The sequence below is a fragment of the Ranitomeya imitator genome, chromosome 2, assembly GCF_032444005.1.
Source record: "Ranitomeya imitator isolate aRanImi1 chromosome 2, aRanImi1.pri, whole genome shotgun sequence".
Taxonomy (NCBI): Eukaryota; Metazoa; Chordata; class Amphibia; order Anura; family Dendrobatidae; genus Ranitomeya; species Ranitomeya imitator.
In genome coordinates, this window is record NC_091283.1 from 422,009,392 (window position 1) to 422,021,557 (window position 12,166).

Here is a 12,166-nt window from a genome sequence, read left to right on the forward strand (position 1 = left end):
ATTCACATTGTAGCAGGTTTTATCCTTGTGGCTGCCTTATATACACAGAAGAGATATGCACCAATGTCACAACACAAGTTATAATATGACCCAATGTTACAACACAAGTAAGAAGCGGCGTGTTTTATACGAATAAAAACCAAAGACACGATATTGTAAAAAAAAAAAAAAATTTAAAAGATTTATTTCTCACGATAAAACAGCATCTCAAAGACATTTCAACACTATAAAAAATTCTTACAGAATATAAAAAGTAAAAACATTAAAATAGTACAATGAACAATTACACTTCTTACAAAATAATTAATATAGAGTTACAAGGCGAGTACAGCATTTTAGCCAGTACATTCTTTACATCGTGAGCCACATGGTTTGCAGCATCGGTAGAGACCTTTTTTAGGTAGCAGAGTTCCACGTGTGGAACCTAAGGAAGGGGAATGTAAAGATTGAATTGTACGGGGAGCCGCCGCTAACTTCAGCGGTGTAGATACAGAGCGTGTCTCACTGTTGGTAATTTTTAATTCATCTAAAAGCTTCCTAGTAGCGGTATTACCCACAACTGTAGACGCCATATTTAGTTCGGCCATAGCCTGCATAAATGAATCCCAACTCGGCGGTAAATTTCTACTGTTCAGAGCATGGCTCTGCGTTGTACTACGTACCAAATCCAGTAAGTTAGGCCCTGGTATTACGGATCCTTTGAAAATAAATTCAGCATTATTATTCCATGCTGTGACATTTTTATTCTGCAGCAGCCTGTTTAGTAAAAATTCAGCATTCTTTTTATATCTTTGGTTTATATTATATTAGCTTTTTGTCATAGGTCAGGGATTTTTTTTTTTTGCACTTTATTAATATGCGGTTATTAGTCATTTAGGACTTATGTTATCATGTTTTTGCACTTTATTAATATGCGGTTATTAGTCATTTAGGACTTATGTTATCATGTTTTTGCACTTTATTAATATGCTGAACACATAGGTCAGGGATTTTTGCACTTTATTAATATGCGGGCCACATAGGTCAGTGATTTTTGCACTTTATTAATATGCAGGCCACATAGGTCAGTGATTTTTGCACTTTATTAACATACAACACACAAGAAATAGACATTTAGAACTTATTTATGTTATTATCTTTATGCACGTTGCCTGTGCTGTCTATAATTTGACTCTATCCTTGTTTTGTTGAAAATAACTGGACATACATAAGAAACCGGGCAATATATCTTTATAGAAATAACACTTCTGCACTCTTTGTGCATTTCTATCAGTTTTATTCATGCATTTATAACACACCATGTTTGATATTGGTAATTTGATTCTGGGAACACATTTTAAGTTACTTCTGCACATGTATTACTGTTTTTAGGCCATATAAATAGAAAATTATGTAGAAACCCAAAGTTTTGATAAGTGTATGAAAATACACCAATATTAACTATTTGTGCTATTTTAGGCGTAAATTTGTCCTATATGTATAGCAGTCAGGAGTTGGGGCGATGAAATATGTGTTACAAGCGTAGTGAATTGCAGATATATTCTACAGTGTATGTCATTTTGAGAAATGTGTGGCATAACCAATGTATACAGTAACAGGCGGAATGACTGAGTGTAATATTGCACTCAATACTGTGCAAAGGGTCTGAATACTTATGACCGTGTGATATTTCAGTTTTCTTTTTAATAAATTCGCAAAAAATCTACATTTCTGTTTTGTTCAGGCATGATGGCGTGCAGAGTGTACATTAATATATATATATATCTCAGAATGCAACTGAATAGTATTGCTAATTAGGCCATATAAATAGAAAATTATGTAGAAACCCAAAGTTTTGATAAGTGTATGAAAATACACCAATATTAACTATTTGTGCTATTTTAGGCGTAAATTTGTCCTATATGTATAGCAGTCAGGAGTTGGGGCGATGAAATATGTGTTACAAGTGTAGTGAATTGCAGATATATTCTACAGTGTATGTCATTTTGAGAAATGTGTGGCATAACTAATTACCTATTACGGCCACATTTCTATGCAGTGTATTTTAGAACCAGTGTTTCTGGCTGCAGACTGTAATGTGTAAGGTATTCTCATTTTTATATATTGTATTTTATAACACACCATGGCGTTTATATAATAATCACAGTTGTGTCTCTACAGGACAACGTGGCTTACAAAGACATTTCATTAATATAAGTGTGAAACTGACAGACAAGCACAGCTGTGTCTCTACAGGACATGCTGGTCACTAGACAGCCAGAGTTTCTGTGGGGGAGATATACTAACAGAGGTTCTGTTGACCCAATAAACCGGTGTAGAACGTACACAGAGAGCAACTTACAATATTTACTAAGGTAGCGGAAATGAGTTTACTGCAGTTATCAGAGCATTGTATTTTATTTGACAGCCACAAGTCACACAGGTCATGATGATAGTGTATCTGCAGCATGTTATTTGGAAATAAAGAAGCCTTTTTTGTATTCGCCCGCATTTTATATAAAATCTGCATAAAAAAATCTTCTTGGCTACACCAAAACACGTAAGAAACAAATGTATAACTTTTAGATCTACCGCATCCACAGATATTATTCCAGCGTTCTTTAATTCTACATTATTTTAGCACATATTAATTTCACAACTTTTATATGATATTTATAACACTCATTTTATATGAGTTTTCTAACACATTCTCACGGGAATATTATATATATATATTTTGTGTTTTGCGCAATTATTTGACACTGTAATTCGCATTTTATATAAAATATGCATAAAAAATCTTCACATTCTCACGGGAATATTATATATATATTTTGTGCTCTGCATCATTATTTGACACTGTAATTCGCATTTTATATAAAATCTGCATAAAAAATCTTCTTGGCTGCACCAAAACACGTAAGAAACAAATGTATAACTTTTAGCGCTGTCGCATCCGCAGATATTATTCCAGCGTTCTTTAATTCTATATTATTTTATCACATATTAATTTCACAACTTTTATATGATATTTATAACACATTCTCATTTATAAGGGATTTATAACACAATATTGTAAAATCATTTATTGGTTCGCGGCCTTACTAATATCCTTTGAAAATAAATTCAGCATTATTATTCCATGCTGTAACATTTCTATTCTGCAGCCTCCTGTTTAGTAAAAATTCAGCATTCTTTTTATATCTTTGGTTTATATTATATTAGCTTTTTGATAATCCCGGGAGTGCCATCTATCTAGCCCGAGTATTTTTGTTATCTCAAAAGGGTGTGACACAGTCCCATATATTATTCCAGCATTCTTTAATTCTACATTATTTTAGCACATATTAATTTCACAACTTTTATATGATATTTATAACACTCATTTTATATGAGTTTTCTAACACATTCTCACGGGGATATTATATATATATATATATATACTGTATATATTTTGTGTTATGCACCATTATTTGACACTGTAATTCGCATTTTATATGCCGCTGCTTTTTCTTGTTTTTGTGTAAAAATCTCTGGCAGACAGGCACAGCTGTCTCTACAAGACATGCGGGACACACCAGAGACATTGGAAATTGGGGGTTATAATGTCGAATTCAGAAAATAACCATTTTATATTGAATGACTAATGATTTCTATAGGCCTACTTTACTATGAAATTATGCATAAAAAATCTTCTTGGTTAACCCAAAACCGTAAGAAACAAACGCATAACTTTTAGCTCGAACACATCAGCATATATTATTACAGTTTTTTGCTGAATTAAAAATTATACAGTTATTTCATATTTTTGGGGCTTCATGACAGGAGAAATTATTGATAGAAACCCAGAGTTTTGATACGTGTATGAAAATACACCAATATTAACTATTTGTGCTATTTTAGGCACAAATTTGGTCTATATGCATAACAGGCAGGAGTTGGGGCGAAGAAATATGTGTTACATGCGTAGTGAATTGCAAATATATTCTGAAGTGTATGGCATTTTGAGAAATGTGTAGCATAACCAATTACCTATCACGGTCACTAGATGGCAGAATATCATATTAATTATACATTGGGGTTTACTTTTGGAAGCTTATAAAGGCGGTGTGTATGTGCACAGGATGACTTATTTTGTTTTTATAGTCACTAATATCCATATTAAATGACTCTTTAGCTTTATGAGTAAGAGACAACATACAAATAGAATCCTTTTCCCTAGTAGTTTTATATTCTATGTCTGATATATTTCTACACAAAGCTACAAAACTATTTTGTAGTTTATAATGTATCACAGTAGTTTCATGTGAAGTTACATCTTAGGTTCTGTTCAGACTATTGTAATATCTATAGCTTAAAATAGAGCCAAATAGCTACTTTCAAACACGGACATACACCATTGATTTTCGTCACAAATGGATCCAATATATCTCGTGTCACGGTTTATTTTTACCGCGTTGCGGTTTAAAGTTATAAGCATTTAAATAATAATTTTCTCATTAGATATGTGACTCGCGATATTTATTTGCTTAGGTTAGATCATTTTCAGTTTAACAATACATTTTATCACAAAAATGACCTTATCTGGGGCCCTAGAAACAACATAGCAGCATTAGTAAGCCCCTTCCTTTTTACATTATCAAGAATCCTTGGGTTAAGATAACGTAAGTTTATATGCATAAAGCATTTAATATAGTGCACCAAACATGATATGGTTTTTGATTTCTATGAACTGTCGCGGTCTAAAATGTAATCGCACTATACACTATGTGTGTTGTGTGTGATGCATGTGTTGTATGTGTTCTGTGTGTTGTGTGTGTGTGTGTGTTCTGTATGTTGTGTATGTATGTTTGTTGTATGTGTTGTGTGTTTTCTGTATGTTATGTGTGTTTGTTGTGTGTGTGTGTTTGCCTGCAGCCATCTCCTTTCTGTAATTCTCCTCTCTCTTTACAGCGCCATAAATCTATAATGGCCAATTCATTTACCCATATTTATATAGAAAAGGTAAAAATCACAACTGAGGAAGAAACCAGTAGTACATGAACAAAAGTAACACCCGGAAAATAAAATACTGTAAACAATAGTAAAACATTATATTCAATAAGTGTGTGATGCATGTGTTGTATGTGTTCTGTGTGTTGTGTGTGTGTGTGTATGTTTGTCGTGTGTGTTGTATGTGTTGTGCGTGTTTTGTATGTTATGTGTGTTTGTTGTGTGTGTGTGTGTTCTGTATGTTGTGTATGTATGTTTGTTGTATGTGTTGTGTGTGTGTTTTGTATGTTATGTGTGTTTGTGGTGTGTGGGTTCTGTGTTGTGTGTGTGTGTGTGTTCTGTATGTTGTGTATGTATGTTTGTTGTATGTGTTGTGTGTTTTCTGTATGTTATGTGTGTTTGTTGTGTGTGTGTGTTTGCCTGCAGCCATCTCCTTTCTGTAATTCTCCTCTCTCTTTACAGCGCCATAAATCTATAATGGCCAATTCATTTACCCATATTTATATAGAAAAGGTAAAAATCACAACTGAGGAAGAAACCAGTAGTACATGAACAAAAGTAACACCCGGAAAATAAAATACTGTAAACAATAGTAAAACATTATATTCAATAATATTCATATATTTAACCTTATATGATTTGTTCGCGACAGTTCATAGAAATCAAAAACCATATCATGTTTGGTGCACTATATTAAATGCTTTATGCATATAAACTTACGTTATCTTAACCCAAGGATTCTTGATAATGTAAAAAGGAAGGGGCTTACTAATGCTGCTATGTTGTTTCTAGGGCCCCAGATAAGGTCATTTTTGTGATAAAATGTATTGTTAAACTGAAAATGATCTAACCTAAGCAAATAAATATCGCGAGTCACATATCTAATGAGAAAATTATTATTTAAATGCTTATAACTTTAAACCGCAACGCGGTAAAAATAAACCGTGACACGAGATATATTGGATCCATTTGTGACGAAAATCAATGGTGTATGTCCGTGTTTGAAAGTAGCTATTTGGCTCTATTTTAAGCTATAGATATTACAATAGTCTGAACAGAACCTAAGATGTAACTTCACATGAAACTACTGTGATACATTATAAACTACAAAATAGTTTTGTAGCTTTGTGTAGAAATATATCAGACATAGAATATAAAACTACTAGGGAAAAGGATTCTATTTGTATGTTGTCTCTTACTCATAAAGCTAAAGAGTCATTTAATATGGATATTAGTGACTATAAAAACAAAATAAGTCATCCTGTGCACATACACACCGCCTTTATAAGCTTCCAAAAGTAAACCCCAATGTATAATTAATATGATATTCTGCCATCTAGTGACCGTGATAGGTAATTGGTTATGCTACACATTTCTCAAAATGCCATACACTTCAGAATATATTTGCAATTCACTACGCATGTAACACATATTTCTTCGCCCCAACTCCTGCCTGTTATGCATATAGACCAAATTTGTGCCTAAAATAGCACAAATAGTTAATATTGGTGTATTTTCATACACGTATCAAAACTCTGGGTTTCTATCAATAATTTCTCCTGTCATGAAGCCCCAAAAATATGAAATAACTGTATAATTTTTAATTCAGCAAAAAACTGTAATAATATATGCTGATGTGTTCGAGCTAAAAGTTATGCGTTTGTTTCTTACGGTTTTGGGTTAACCAAGAAGATTTTTTATGCATAATTTCATAGTAAAGTAGGCCTATAGAAATCATTAGTCATTCAATATAAAATGGTTATTTTCTGAATTCGACATTATAACCCCCAATTTCCAATGTCTCTGGTGTGTCCCGCATGTCTTGTAGAGACAGCTGTGCCTGTCTGCCAGAGATTTTTACACAAAAACAAGAAAAAGCAGCGGCATATAAAATGCGAATTACAGTGTCAAATAATGGTGCATAACACAAAATATATACAGTATATATATATATATATATAATATCCCCGTGAGAATGTGTTAGAAAACTCATATAAAATGAGTGTTATAAATATCATATAAAAGTTGTGAAATTAATATGTGCTAAAATAATGTAGAATTAAAGAATGCTGGAATAATATATGGGACTGTGTCACACCCTTTTGAGATAACAAAAATACTCGGGCTAGATAGATGGCACTCCCGGGATTATCAAAAAGCTAATATAATATAAACCAAAGATATAAAAAGAATGCTGAATTTTTACTAAACAGGAGGCTGCAGAATAGAAATGTTACAGCATGGAATAATAATGCTGAATTTATTTTCAAAGGATATTAGTAAGGCCGCGAACCAATAAATGATTTTACAATATTGTGTTATAAATCCCTTATAAATGAGAATGTGTTATAAATATCATATAAAAGTTGTGAAATTAATATGTGATAAAATAATATAGAATTAAAGAACGCTGGAATAATATCTGCGGATGCGACAGCGCTAAAAGTTATACATTTGTTTCTTACGTGTTTTGGTGCAGCCAAGAAGATTTTTTATGCAGATTTTATATAAAATGCGAATTACAGTGTCAAATAATGATGCAGAGCACAAAATATATATATAATATTCCCGTGAGAATGTGAAGATTTTTTATGCATATTTTATATAAAATGCGAATTACAGTGTCAAATAATTGCGCAAAACACAAAATATATATATATAATATTCCCGTGAGAATGTGTTAGAAAACTCATATAAAATGAGTGTTATAAATATCATATAAAAGTTGTGAAATTAATATGTGCTAAAATAATGTAGAATTAAAGAACGCTGGAATAATATCTGTGGATGCGGTAGATCTAAAAGTTATACATTTGTTTCTTACGTGTTTTGGTGTAGCCAAGAAGATTTTTTTATGCAGATTTTATATAAAATGCGGGCGAATACAAAAAAGGCTTCTTTATTTCCAAATAACATGCTGCAGATACACTATCATCATGACCTGTGTGACTTGTGGCTGTCAAATAAAATACAATGCTCTGATAACTGCAGTAAACTCATTTCCGCTACCTTAGTAAATATTGTAAGTTGCTCTCTGTGTACGTTCTACACCGGTTTATTGGGTCAACAGAACCTCTGTTAGTATATCTCCCCCACAGAAACTCTGGCTGTCTAGTGACCAGCATGTCCTGTAGAGACACAGCTGTGCTTGTCTGTCAGTTTCACACTTATATTAATGAAATGTCTTTGTAAGCCACGTTGTCCTGTAGAGACACAACTGTGATTATTATATAAACGCCATGGTGTGTTATAAAATACAATATATAAAAATGAGAATACCTTACACATTACAGTCTGCAGCCAGAAACACTGGTTCTAAAATACACTGCATAGAAATGTGGCCGTAATAGGTAATTAGTTATGCCACACATTTCTCAAAATGACATACACTGTAGAATATATCTGCAATTCACTACACTTGTAACACATATTTCATCGCCCCAACTCCTGACTGCTATACATATAGGACAAATTTACGCCTAAAATAGCACAAATAGTTAATATTGGTGTATTTTCATACACTTATCAAAACTTTGGGTTTCTACATAATTTTCTATTTATATGGCCTAATTAGCAATACTATTCAGTTGCATTCTGAGATATATATATATATTAATGTACACTCTGCACGCCATCATGCCTGAACAAAACAGAAATGTAGATTTTTTGCGAATTTATTAAAAAGAAAACTGAAATATCACACGGTCATAAGTATTCAGACCCTTTGCACAGTATTGAGTGCAATATTACACTCAGTCATTCCGCCTGTTACTGTATACATTGGTTATGCCACACATTTCTCAAAATGACATACACTGTAGAATATATCTGCAATTCACTACGCTTGTAACACATATTTCATCGCCCCAACTCCTGACTGCTATACATATAGGACAAATTTACGCCTAAAATAGCACAAATAGTTAATATTGGTGTATTTTCATACACTTATCAAAACTTTGGGTTTCTACATAATTTTCTATTTATATGGCCTAAAAACAGTAATACATGTGCAGAAGTAACTTAAAATGTGTTCCCAGAATCAAATTACCAATATCAAACATGGTGTGTTATAAATGCATGAATAAAACTGATAGAAATGCACAAAGAGTGCAGAAGTGTTATTTCTATAAAGATATATTGCCCGGTTTCTTATGTATGTCCAGTTATTTTCAACAAAACAAGGATAGAGTCAAATTATAGACAGCACAGGCAACGTGCATAAAGATAATAACATAAATAAGTTCTAAATGTCTATTTCTTGTGTGTTGTATGTTAATAAAGTGCAAAAATCACTGACCTATGTGGCCTGCATATTAATAAAGTGCAAAAATCACTGACCTATGTGGCCCGCATATTAATAAAGTGCAAAAATCCCTGACCTATGTGTTCAGCATATTAATAAAGTGCAAAAACATGATAACATAAGTCCTAAATGACTAATAACCGCATATTAATAAAGTGCAAAAACATGATAACATAAGTCCTAAATGACTAATAACCGCATATTAATAAAGTGCAAAAAAAAAAAATCCCTGACCTATGACAAAAAGCTAATATAATATAAACCAAAGATATAAAAAGAATGCTGAATTTTTACTAAACAGGCTGCTGCAGAATAAAAATGTCACAGCATGGAATAATAATGCTGAATTTATTTTCAAAGGATCCGTAATACCAGGGCCTAACTTACTGGATTTGGTACGTAGTACAACGCAGAGCCATGCTCTGAACAGTAGAAATTTACCGCCGAGTTGGGATTCATTTATGCAGGCTATGGCCGAACTAAATATGGCGTCTACAGTTGTGGGTAATACCGCTACTAGGAAGCTTTTAGATGAATTAAAAATTACCAACAGTGAGACACGCTCTGTATCTACACCGCTGAAGTTAGCGGCGGCTCCCCGTACAATTCAATCTTTACATTCCCCTTCCTTAGGTTCCACACGTGGAACTCTGCTACCTAAAAAAGGTCTCTACCGATGCTGCAAACCATGTGGCTCACGATGTAAAGAATGTACTGGCTAAAATGCTGTACTCGCCTTGTAACTCTATATTAATTATTTTGTAAGAAGTGTAATTGTTCATTGTACTATTTTAATGTTTTTACTTTTTATATTCTGTAAGAATTTTTTATAGTGTTGAAATGTCTTTGAGATGCTGTTTTATCGTGAGAAATAAATCTTTTAAATTTTTTTTTTTTTTTACAATATCGTGTCTTTGGTTTTTATTCGTATAAAACACGCCGCTTCTTACTTGTGTTGTAACATTGGGTCATATTATAACTTGTGTTGTGACATTGGTGCATATCTCTTCTGTGTATATAAGGCAGCCACAAGGATAAAACCTGCTACAATGTGAATAAACACAACTTGCAATGGCCTCAGTAGATAACAAATAACTTTGCAGATGCCATCTTCAGGACACAAAAAAGAGAAAGCAAATATCAATCCAGGTACAATACAAGTACAAATGTGTTATAAAACAAAGTTCTGCTTCACAAAGATCACCAAACAGCATGAGTTTGTACAAAAATATCTGACCCTCAGATAACACAGCTGTTTTCTGAGAAAGCTAATACAAAAAACAAATAACCTCAGATGCCATCTTCAGGACACAATAACTTTTCTGTTTGTGAGAATAAACATTTATGGGGTACGCAAATACAACAACAATTGCTTGACCTAGGTGCTATAAATTGACCTAGGTGTTATGAACCTCTGAACCGCAGTTAACCTAATTTAGATAATGTTCACCATTTAGTTAGTGTTCACCATTTACAAAAACAAATAGACAGCTTTAAGTTCTCCACTATATGAATACACTGCAAATACCCACAGCAGATTCTCTGTTTGGGAAAATAAACATTTAGTTAATGTTCACCATAGTGTTCAGTAGAGACACATATAAACAGCTTTAAGTTCTCCACTATATGAATACACTGTGAATAAAACAAAAGCTTACAGAATCAAACTCGGGGATACGTATAAAATCTATTATAAAACAAATGAAAAAGGTGTTATAAACCACGTGTAAAATAAATACACGACTAGGCTATAATTATAAACATGTGTTATTCCACAAAATACGGGAATAATATCAAAACTACAACAAATTAAACTATATTAAACTATATCAAAAGGGGAAATCAAACAAGGCGGGACAGCTGGATACCAGCCGTCAAACAAGGGGAGGGGAGGGGTTACACACTTTGATACACTTTGATAGGGGGCGGGGCACCTGTCAGATTGAGTTTGACGAATCATATGAATTATACACTACTTGTGTGCCTTGCCTTGCTTTCACCTATGTATGTCAAGCATTGTATTGCATCCAATATGCAATCAATTAATCAATCAATCAGTCTTTGCTGGTTGCAACGGGTGTGTTAAGATGTAGGCCTGAATTAGGCCTTTGTTACAGTGCTGCAAATATATTGTGCCATCTACAAAATTAGGCCCCCGCTGTCAGTACTAAGTGCTTAAATGGAAGTATCCAATGAGTAGTTTGGTCATACATACCACATTTCTGACCGCAAGCATGAATTCTTTTATAAAACATTGTCTCCCTCTTGTGGATGGACCACTGACTTTTGAATGTGGTGTATTATATGTATTTAAAAAAAAAAGGAAAAATGGGGTCTGTGCTGATCTTGAATATGCTTGTCTTGGCCATCTACACCTGTGTAAGTAGTATTCTAATGCTTTTGACCAATCAGGTGCGCTGCCTGCAGAAGATAGAATCTGAGATCGGAACCTTCACGTGCAGCCACAATGAGGCTACGGAACCCTCCCGTGTCACAATGGGCCCTTTGGCTATAACAGGCAGTGTAAAATGGCTGCCGCATTCAGTCTGCTGCCTGAGCGCAGCAGACCACATGGTGGGGGGGTCTACGCCCAGCTTCAGTAGAGCTGGGAAGACAACTGCTCGGGTGTGTTAAAATAGGCGGAGTTATGCAGATTATGCAAAACGCGTTGTGCACAGATTGAACACACACAGAGTTTCTGGAAATGTCTTCCCTGCGGCAATCTTTTGCTATGTCTCCACAATGGGTGTCGGTTGTAGGCCTTGGTGCGGCCGAAGTGGCATACCATTTCTGGCCATCGCTTCTCGGCCTTTTGGCTAAGATCTTGTGTCTTGCCAAAGAGGTTCCTGTAGTGTCTCCCCCTCGGCCTTGCAGCATCGCCACTTAGGT